This window comes from Pyrgilauda ruficollis, unplaced genomic scaffold (genome assembly GCF_017590135.1).
Source record: "Pyrgilauda ruficollis isolate IOZ18807 unplaced genomic scaffold, ASM1759013v1 scaffold66, whole genome shotgun sequence".
In the NCBI taxonomy this organism is placed as follows: Eukaryota; Metazoa; Chordata; class Aves; order Passeriformes; family Passeridae; genus Pyrgilauda; species Pyrgilauda ruficollis.
The window spans coordinates 337,207-347,160 of record NW_024528377.1 but is presented as its reverse complement, the minus strand read 5'-3'; the positions used below and the strand labels follow the sequence as shown (position 1 = coordinate 347,160).

Here is a 9,954-nt window from a genome sequence, read left to right as displayed (position 1 = left end):
TGAGGGCGGAAGCGGCGCGGGGCGCGGGGGCGCGGCCGCGGGCGGCAGGTGAGGAGCGCGCGGCGCGGCGGGGAGCGCGCGCGGGGGCGGGGCTGAGCCCGGGCCCCTCAGAGCCCCGGGAGGGGCCGGCGGTGCAGGGGGGCAGCTCCGGGAGCAGCTCCGGAGAGCGGCCGCGGCTCCGGCTCCGGCTCCGGCGGGGGCCCTCCCGCCGGGCCTGAGCCGGGCCTCCGCCAGGGGCTGGGCAGGGGCTGCGGCCTGTCGCGTCTGGAGGCCCCGGCAGCTGTTGGGCAGGAGAGCTTGGCAGCGCCTGTTAGGGAGCGACAGCAGGGCTGGGAAATGGTTCGTTGCACTTTTCGTGGGTGCCCTAGGAGGAGCATTGCCTGCAGGTCGGGGGCGGTGATCCTGCCCCTCTGCCCGGTGTTGGTGACGAGTGCTGTGCCCAGTTCTGGGCTCCTCAGGGCCTGTGACACATGGAGCTCCAGCAGAGAGCGACAAAGGTGGTCAAGGGACTGGAGCATCTGTTGTGAGGGCAGCCTGAGGCAGCTGGCTCTGTTCAGCCTAGAAAAAAGATTTTCCTGACAGGTTGTGGAGTCTCCCTCACTGGATATTCAAGGACTATTTAGGTGTGCCAGGTGCTCTGGGATGACAGCTTGAGCAGGGGGCTGGACCAGATGACCCACTGAGGTCCCTTCCAACCTGAGCCATTCTGTGATTGTTACGTGGTGCTTCGGTGCTGAGCCATGACATGGATTGGGAGATCTGCCAGGCAGGCATGGAGCATGGAATTCTCAAGTTGGCTGTGACATACATGCTGAGCTCCATGCAGTGTTTCAGGGAGTGGCAAGGGCAATGCCTCTCTTCAATGTAGGTCAGGTACCCTGTAGGGATAGACGGGAGATGCTTCAGTCTGAAGGGAGGAACAAAAAAGGAGAAGGTGTCTGAGAGAGGCACGGGACTCTGTGTTGTGTGTTATGTGATTTTTCCTCAGAAAGACAACTAATGGCTTGTGATGGGGTTTGGGTGTTTTGTTCTATTCCAAGTAGTTGTACTATTTGTAGTACTTTGTACTATTCCCAGGCCAGTAGTTGTGCTGCTTGTAATCATTTGTCAAATAAAATAATAGTGTCAGTGTTTGCAAGTGAACCCAAATTGCTGATGCAATTATTGATGCAAATAATCTACTGCTAGACCTAGTAATCTACTGCTGTGTACATGAAGAAAGGATGCTGATGGATGTAGGGAACGTTGTGAATTCACATCTAGCAGTGGTGGTCATTGATAGTATTTATTTTAGTAAGCAACAGGAAATCCTGTGATAAGGTTCCCCCCTCCTTTTTTTTTGTTTGTTTGTGGGGGTTTTGTGTTTTGGGGGTTTTTTTCCTTTTCTTTTTTGGTTATTAAATGTGGTTCAGAAATTGAATGGTTGAATAGCACCTGGATTTTCCCAAAGACCTCTTTCTAAAGAGGAAGCTCTTTATCCCTGTGCAGAGGAGGCTAACTCTTGACTCTGTGCACGTCACAGTGCAGCTCCCAACAAGCACTGTGGGATAATGCTGGATGTGGTTGTGGCATTTCACGTGACTGAGGCAAATGTCAGCTGGCAGTTTGCTTGGAATGACCTCTTTATTTCATGGAGGCTGCATGGTGGGTGTTGCTGGCTGTGATGTGCAGAGTGGGCTCACCCATCCTGGAGGGTGAAGTTAGAACTGCCCCCATTCCTTGTCAGTTCCCTGGAATACAGAGCCTTCCTGGAGCAGTGAAAGGAAGCGGAGCAAAGAGTGCTGCTCTTGCCAGAGGCAAGGCCTGGAAGCAAAGTGGCTGTGGCATGTCCTTGCAGAGACTTTTCTGCATGACACTTTTCTGGGAATCAGAGGTCCTCCAGTCAACTTGCCCTTGCTTAGACTTTATTTTAGGAAGGTTGGCTGATGAGTTCTCCTGATATTTTATTATGTTTGTCTTGTCTGAGTAGTAAAGCTGGGATGTAGCAGCTACCTGATAAAGCTCTGTATTCCTGGGATGCTTTGAATGGGGGGGAACAGCCACACCTCCAGAGCCGGGAGGCAGAAGGGTGCCTGAGGTATGCCTAGAGCAGCACAGGCTGCTATTCTTAGCATCTGTCCTTCTTCTATCACTCCAGATATTTAAACTGAGTTTTAAATCTTCATTCCTTCAGAAACAAAGTGCTGTTCTCAGCTCAGAGGTTCTTGGGCCAGAAAACTGAAAGCAGATAATTGCTGGGAACTGCTCTGCAAACTGGCTTCTGGGATTGTGACTGTGGTCACATCAAGCTCAGCTTGGGGAGTGAGAGGGAAGGGTTGAAATTGAGCGCTGGGGAAAAATAGTATTGAGGTAATCCTGAAAGCAAGGCAGATTTTTTTTTTTTATAACATTTTTTTTAGATTAAAGGTAATGTGCAGGAAGAAGAGCATTATGTCTGAAATTGTTATGTTTCCCATGGCTGTGGTGTAAGAGATTGAAGAGAGTCATTTTTATCACTCAGAAAAGCAATTTCTGTAGCTAATCAGCTCTGCTTAGACTCCTTCACGAGATAACCTTTCCCAGAAAATAGTTCATCCGGGTGTCATTTTTTTGACCCAGCTTTTCATCAGCTCCTGTCAATCAGGCCACTCTGTAGGGATATTCCTTCTAGCAAATGTGAACGGACTTGAAGACATTCCTTATTTAGTGAGTTCCCCTCCTGCCATCTTCTAGAAATGCAAGCATTGCCTTTGTTTTTGAATGTATAAAGCAGGCAGGATCTGATCTGGTTGCTAGTTTGATTTAGTTGTTTCCTTAACTGAATGTCTAAGGCTTTGTTATAATACTGCACGTGGAGCCTGGGGGCTGTAAACCCCCAGAACTTTGGAGCAGAGGGTACTGAGTGTGGAGGAGAAAATCAGGACACTGCAAGTTATGGTTTGTGGCAGTGGTTGGATCTGCAGCTGAGGTCCCTCTGCAGGAAGGTGGAGCTGATTTTGCATCAGAAAATTAGAGGGCAAAACTAGCTGGATTCTTTTTTCTTCTTTTTTTTTTTTTTTTTTTGGGTTTTTTTGTTGTTGGTTTTTTTTTTTTTTTTTGGTGTTTTGTTGTTGTTGGTTTTTTTTTTTTTTTTTGGACATGGTGTGTTTCTGGAAGTAAGTATTGCTGTGGTATGGTAGTGAGAATGAGAAGCTCCAGACATTCTGCAGGAAGCTCTACAGCAGCATTCTGGTTAGCCTGGTTTTGGAATCCCATTGTTTAAGAGAAGTTACTGCAGAGAAATGGCTCTCTAGAGGACTCTGCATAGCCAGTGGCTTCTGTGTACTTCAGGCATACAAAACCGAAGTGCCCCCATTTAGGAAATCAAAGAAGGAGCTGTGGCTGGACATTTGGGATGGGAGTCTCAACTTTAGTTTTGATGTTTGTAGAGTAGGTGTAGCTAAGCTGTTAGTTTAGGCTCCCTTTGTAATAAATAGCGATAGGAGGGGAAGGCAGGCAATTAGCAGAGTGTTTGTGGTCAGTTGTATATGCTGCCCTGGAATCAGATTGTTCGTTACAGCATCTGTTTGTCTCCATTGCTGATGAGAGCCAAAGGTGGCAGCCGCAGAGGGGATTATCTGATTAGCTTTAGATATCAACATCTGTCTGTCAAAATGAGCTTTATGTATCCAGCTGGAGGAAATAAATTTCAGCCTGTGCTTAGAGGACAGGGCTTTCTCAGCAAGGTGATGCAGTGAGGGAGGCTGCCTGTGCTTCACAAACAGAGCTCTGTGTTGAGGGGAAAGATTGTCCTGGAGATAGTAGTGGCTTAGAGGGGGTCAGCTTATGGAGCTGGCAGGATTGAAGTGCACCTCTAAATTCTTTTAAGTCTCTACTTTTCAGATTCTCTTTAAAAAAAAAAAACCCAAAAATGTAATAGCATTCCCTCCATCATTCTGGAGAGTCAATGTAATCTGTTGTATCTAATCCATCTTTAAATGTCACGTATTTTGCCAAGGAGTTGCCACATGCTATCGTAAAGCTGGGCTATGAGATCTCAAATTTTGGCTCTTTCTCTTAAGCCTAAGTGGAATACACCAGTAGTGACAAACCAACAAATCTAAGTGGCTCTGATTAGTTTTTTGTGTAAGGGGGATTCTCAGATTTCACCTATAGCAGCTGCCACAGCTCTTTCTTTCAAAGCAAAGTGTCTGGGCCAAAGGTCTTTTTAACAGGCTCTGGCTTCTTGAGAAGGAGGTGCCCTAAATGCTGGGCTCCTACTTTCAGAAGCAGATTTTCGACAGGACAGTGCTTTTCTTCAGGTAGTCCTGCTGGCTGTCAGGTGCCTCAGTGCTCTGCTGCTTCTGCAGGGCCATGGTGAGATGTGAGGCTGGCTCCTTTTGAAGAGGGTTTGGCTGGACATCCCATATCAATGAGCAGTTGTGGGAGCAGGAGATGCCCTGTAGGATTAATTTTTTACGTGGAGTTTTTGTTGCTAGTGTTCTTCTGAGGTAATGCTGTACTGTAAGGATCGGCTGAAAGGTTGAGGTTGAAAGTGTCCGAGGAGCAGAAATGGCTTTTACAGCTGTGGCTAAAATAACCTTGTGATGTAGATTGGGCCGTGGTGTGCTCCTGCTGCTGAGAGGGAGGGAGAATGATGCTTTCTCAAGTTTTTCACTTTCCTGCACCTGTTGCCAGTTTCTGTGTCTGGGAAATTCCAGCTCCTCTGTTTAATTCACTCCTTGATAGTGGGCAGGGTGGGACAGCTGGAATGGACAGAGTCATTTAGTTCCAGAAATAACACTGGGAGGCAAAATCACAGCCTATGCCAAGCACTCCAAAGAGGGAGAAACCCCATTCTTGTCTAAAGTAGCTACTAGAGGTCTTCAGACCAAAGCAGTAACATCTACAAAGGAGTTTGAGGGTGCTACTAAGAGAGACATCTAGTAACATGAGCACCCTGGTGGAGTACAGCCTGCTACGGCGCCTAATTAGGGTCTTATTAATGCTTTCTTTCATCACTGCCTTCCAGCCTTCAGATGGTGATTAGACCTATTTATAGGGGCAGAGTTCCTTAACATACAGCACAGTGTGCTTCTTGCCAATCAAATCAGTAGCATCTGCATCTTTGATTGCTGCTTAATAACATTGTAGAAGATGGTTAATTAAAAAATATAAATAGACCTTTCATCCTCTTAACTTACTAAAGTGCTTTTCTCCTGCCCCCACCTTGCTTCCCCAAAAAAAGGGTGAAGTTGGATTAGTGCAGGGACTGTGGTGAACCTCTCATCTCACTGCTGGAAATGCATCCTGCTGTCCTATCCAGGATAGTTACCTCTTGTGTGCCCTACTGGAGGACTAAATTTCATCCCCTCCCATGAATGTCAGCACAGGGCAGAATGATTGCACGTTGCATAATAATAGACTTGTATGTAGGCTCCTGTGCTGCATTTGAGCAATTTCTGGCTTTTGTTTCAGTGTCTACATCTGTGTGAGTGTGTGTGCACACATTGCCTTATCCTGCCCCTGAGCAGCATTTCATATGCAAAGGCATATTTTGCTTTTCTAGCTTTTCAAGTCTCTTTTTTAAATACTGTTCTCTGGTTTTGCATCTGGTAAACTCACAGGAGTGTGCTTGATCTGTGGAGGGCAAGGTATTCTAAATAACTTTTGTATTGTTCTTATTTTTTCCTTAGGGGATTTAATTCTGATATTTTCATGGGATAGCCTCTAGGCAAGCCTACAGAACAATCAAGGTATGACTTGAATATGCTAGCAGATTTGACCATGGGAAAATGTGTGTCCAGGTGAACATGGCAGAAAGTATTACATGTAAGAAATTACTCTCAGGGAGGAATTGGGATGACTTCTCATGATTAACCAAGTTATGGTTGTGACTTTCCTCTGTCAGATGAGACAGCACTTTCTGATAAGCTATGCCCAGAGCCTCTCTACTCCATCTTTTGAGTGTGTTTGATCTTAAACTGTGGTTCATTTGTGGTTTGGTCTGTTCCCACTTTGGAACCATACTGGTGGTAGTGGAGTAGTGGTGTGTGGTGAGGGATGTGCAGATGTGTTTTATTGCATGTTGCTGATCCCTGTGTCCTCACAGGTGGCCACAAGGCATTGATCTTTTATTAGGATCCTACAAAAGAGATACGTAGGGTTAGATATTCCTGTGGGAGTTAAAGGCTTCTAGTTCTTGCTGCCTTTCCAGTGCAGTAACAGAAGCAGCAGCACAGTAATTGCTAAAGTAGCCATTGTAGCTTTGAAGTATACACACTGATTTTTTTCAAAGTATTTAATCCCTCTTCTCCCCTGAGCCTGCTCTTTTTAGCTTCTTGAAATATGTTAAAGAAGCAGGTATTGCTGATGGCTTGCCTTATTCTCCCTTTATTTTCACAGCAAAGTACACGTCTGGTAAGTGCTTGTATACAGCTTTACATTCTGCCTGTGTTAAGGGCAGCCATGCTATTTTTTTAATATTGCCTTTGTTTATGTTCCTTTGAAAAACGAAAATATTTTAAGGTTGTGGGGTTGTTTTATTTTTAGATAATCATCCCAGTAGTCAATCCGCCGCAGGGCAGTATTTTGTAAAGAATTTAGGGAAGTGTTGCTTCTTTTACAAGCTCTGTTTACTCTGTAACAAGTTCTATTGGTCTTGCCTTAACATGAGAAGTTTTATTCTATAGAGAGAGGTGAGGAAAGCAGGTGGAATTTCTCTGCCTCTCCAGAGCAGTGAATGATATACTTTCTTTTCCAGGGGCAGAGCTCCACATGTCCCTCCAAGCATTAGACTTGGCTGTGGTGAGTGAAGAGTAAGCCCAGTTGTTGGTTCCAAATGCCTGGCAACCCTGGAGTGCTCAGCCTGTGTCTGCCCTGGTTTATGTCTTCCAGAGAGGTGAGACAGTCTGGTGGAGACTGCTTCTGTTTCCCACTCCTGCTGTTCCTCTCAGCTTTTGCCAGTGTGAGTGTTGGAACTGAGAGGGAGAGAAGAGCTTTGAGTGCTGTGGAGGAATAGCCACTAGCCCTGAGGAGCTCTGGACCAGCTTGCCTGAGGTGAAAGGCACAGACAGCTTAAGGCAGAAGTGCAAATCTAAGCAGTCAGTAGCTTTAGTCAGAACTTCCAAATCAGAACATAGCACTTGGAAGCAGGTGGCGCAGTGAGAAAACAACCTTTTTCTCTTTGTTTTCACTTTAATAAGGTAAATGAGGTTATTATATAACACCAGAGCATATTTGTCTTGATCATGAAAGTTGACATAGAAAAAAGAATTGAATAAAAAATGGCTGGAGCCCCCAGATGCTGCAGCTCTTTTCCAGAGCCTCTTTAATCACCAAAAAAAAAAAAAAAAAAAAAGCTCTGTGTTGCTGTTTCTTCTGCTTTGTGTGACCCATTGGTGGTCACACCACTAGTGATTAAATCTCTTGGATGATCTGACATCTGGTTTTGTGACTCATACTTTCTTTGGGCACATGGGTCCATTTCTCACTGTAGCATCAGAGTATTTCATGTCAGCTGTCATAATTCCAGCATTTCTCTACTTCCTGCAGAAACACACCCTCTGTAAGATTCAGTTTGTTGCTTTGTTGGAAGTCCCTTCTGTATGTAAGATATAAGCAGTTTATTTGCATCTTTGCTGTTCATGTTACATGAAGGCTTGGCACCCATTGGATAGGGTAGAAGAGTTGACGTATTTTAACAGCCAGCACTCACTTTTTTATTTTTTTATGTACTAATTCTGATAGTGGAGCATGGCAAGAAAATGTGCTGCTTCCTTCTCAGTGCACTGGAGTTTGAGATAAAGGAAGAGTCAGTCTTACTGAGTGATGTTCAGTCTTTGCTTTCCTTCCTGACTTCTGCTGGGAATATTTTGAATTTTCCCTTTTAAAATATTCCTTATTCCTGCAGTCTCTCTCTGCTAAGTGAAGCAATTCTCCTTTTATTCTAACCACGTGGTGACCCTTACTCAAATTGTTTGTAAAACTGGCTTATTTCTCCAATTAGTTTGGTCCTAGGAGGTAACAAATAGCAGCTGTAGCATGGGATTTGCCCAAGTCTAGTCATTTATGTTGCTGTTTTCCCTCCTCCTTGCTATAGCTCTCCAACTTGTTCTCTTGCACAGAAAGAATTGTCTCTTGCATCTGTCTCTGGCAGTAATTTCCAGAGTCTGCCATATTTTTCCACTATTTGTTTTAGGAAAGGTGAGACTCTGAAGCTCCTTTGAGAGTCTTCATGGAGAACCCGTGAAGGTGATGTTTACCAACAGACAAACTGTGACAGTGTGAGCAGGAGCACCCAGGGATTTTCCTGCTCTGCCCAGTACTGGGTGCTCCTCTCTTTGCAAGGGAGCAGTGGGACCTGAAGGAGTCTGTAGGGAAAGAAATGTTTTAGGAGTAGCTAGAGGAGTGCTGCTCCCGAGTGGGAGCATCTGGGAGTCAGCAGCTGAACTGAACTTGGTTTTGGGAAGGACACTAGGAGAATTAGGATTGGTGAGAGTCTGAGAGATCATATTGGGATTGCATAATCTTAACTGGCCTCAAGAGGTGAAAATCTTGGCTTTCTTAGGATACCTTTACACAGGAATGGTTTTGATAATGAAACAAGTTTCAGAAGTTTCCTTCTTACCCCTGCTTCCCCCTATGTTTCGTGACTGGACAATTACAGCTGTTTATCTGGCTGCAGCAAATTGGGTCATTGAACTGATTTGAGTTAAAAATAGGCATCCCAAACATCAGGAGCACTGATGCAACTGCAGAGTTTTGACCGGTGGCAGGGAGGATTATAAACTCCTTTTGCTGCTGGGGCCAGAGTAGCTCATAACCACGTCCTTGCTGTGTTATCTGGCTGCTTTATTCCATGGTGACAGTCAAATAGTAGCTTTGAAAGGAAAAATATTGAAGCTTGATTGTGGTCAGCAGATCAAAAACTGCTGTCTCAAAATTAGCTGTACTCATCTCAGATTAACTTGTATGCTTTACAGCTCTAAATAATAATTTCCTGTCTGCAGAGTAGGCCCAGTCAAGAAGACTAATCAGTGTGCAAACATTGCTGCTAAAGAGTGCAGATATAGAGTCTTGCTGCCAGTGATGCATGAAATGAAACAGAGTAGGTCTCGGCTTCCTAGACTGGCAGCAGAGCCAGCTTTCTAATGGCTGGGCTTGATCTTGCAAATTTGTTAACTGTGGAAAGGCTTCTACATACCCTTACATCTCATATGATTCATTACTAAACACCCACACCAAAAAAACCCCAAAACAACTCACATCCCAAAGGAATACCCTTAAATAACAGCCACATCACATTTACAGAAAGCTTTTCCTACCCTACTGTGGTATCATCTTAAAGGAAAAATTTGGAGAGGGTGGTGTTTCTTAAATATACAGAAATGGCTGCAGGCAAGTCTAATCTGTTACCTCTTTGTTTTGTGATGCAAGATATGGAATTGAAAGAATGTGTGAAGACCCCTCTAATTTTCACATATTAAACTGTTTTTTTATGTGGTGACTATCTCTCTTCAGGCTCCTGATTTGTGAATTTCTCCAGTATGAGCTGTGTTTCTGTGTCACTCTCAGCCTGCACTGCTGTACAGCCAGGAATGCAGGTTGCACACAGCACTGCTCTCTGAACTAGCTCCTGCAGACTTCCAAGTACCACACAGGGAATGTGGTGCATCCTCAGATATCCCTGTCCGTTTCTGATACCTTGGTTTTGCATCTTCCTTTGTTTTGCTTCTCCTCATCTTCATTAATATTTTCTTATATAGATGTATGAAGCTCTGTGTGGTAAAACCCTGTAATGAGCACCTGTAAACTGGTTTTTACAGCCTGAATGAGAAGAGACACAGAGAAAACAAGTTTGGAGGGAGTTGTGCAGACCTAGCAGTAGAGTTTGGGTTAGAAAACTGTATGGATACTCTACTCTGTTCATTCTTTAGCATGTCCTAATAGTAATGTGTTTGTGAGTTTGCAATTTCTAATGTGCTCAGAGAAATG

At 44.8% G+C, this 9,954-nt stretch overlaps 1 protein-coding gene across 3 annotated transcripts in view; it reads left to right on the top strand.

Annotated features, from left to right (window-relative positions):
* The window catches only part of WASHC1 (WASH complex subunit 1), a 38,513-nt gene continuing 28,559 nt past the window's right edge, over positions 1-9,954 (top strand). Inside the window, exons 1-2 of one of the 3 annotated variants that reach the window (XM_041484399.1) lie at positions 2-48; positions 6,722-6,859. The gene's annotated coding sequence lies outside the window, so the exon portion shown is untranslated. Of the gene's footprint in view, positions 49-5,654; positions 5,715-6,721; positions 6,860-9,954 lie in introns of those variants that run through there. The other 2 variants (XM_041484398.1, XM_041484400.1) reach the window with 2 other exon arrangements.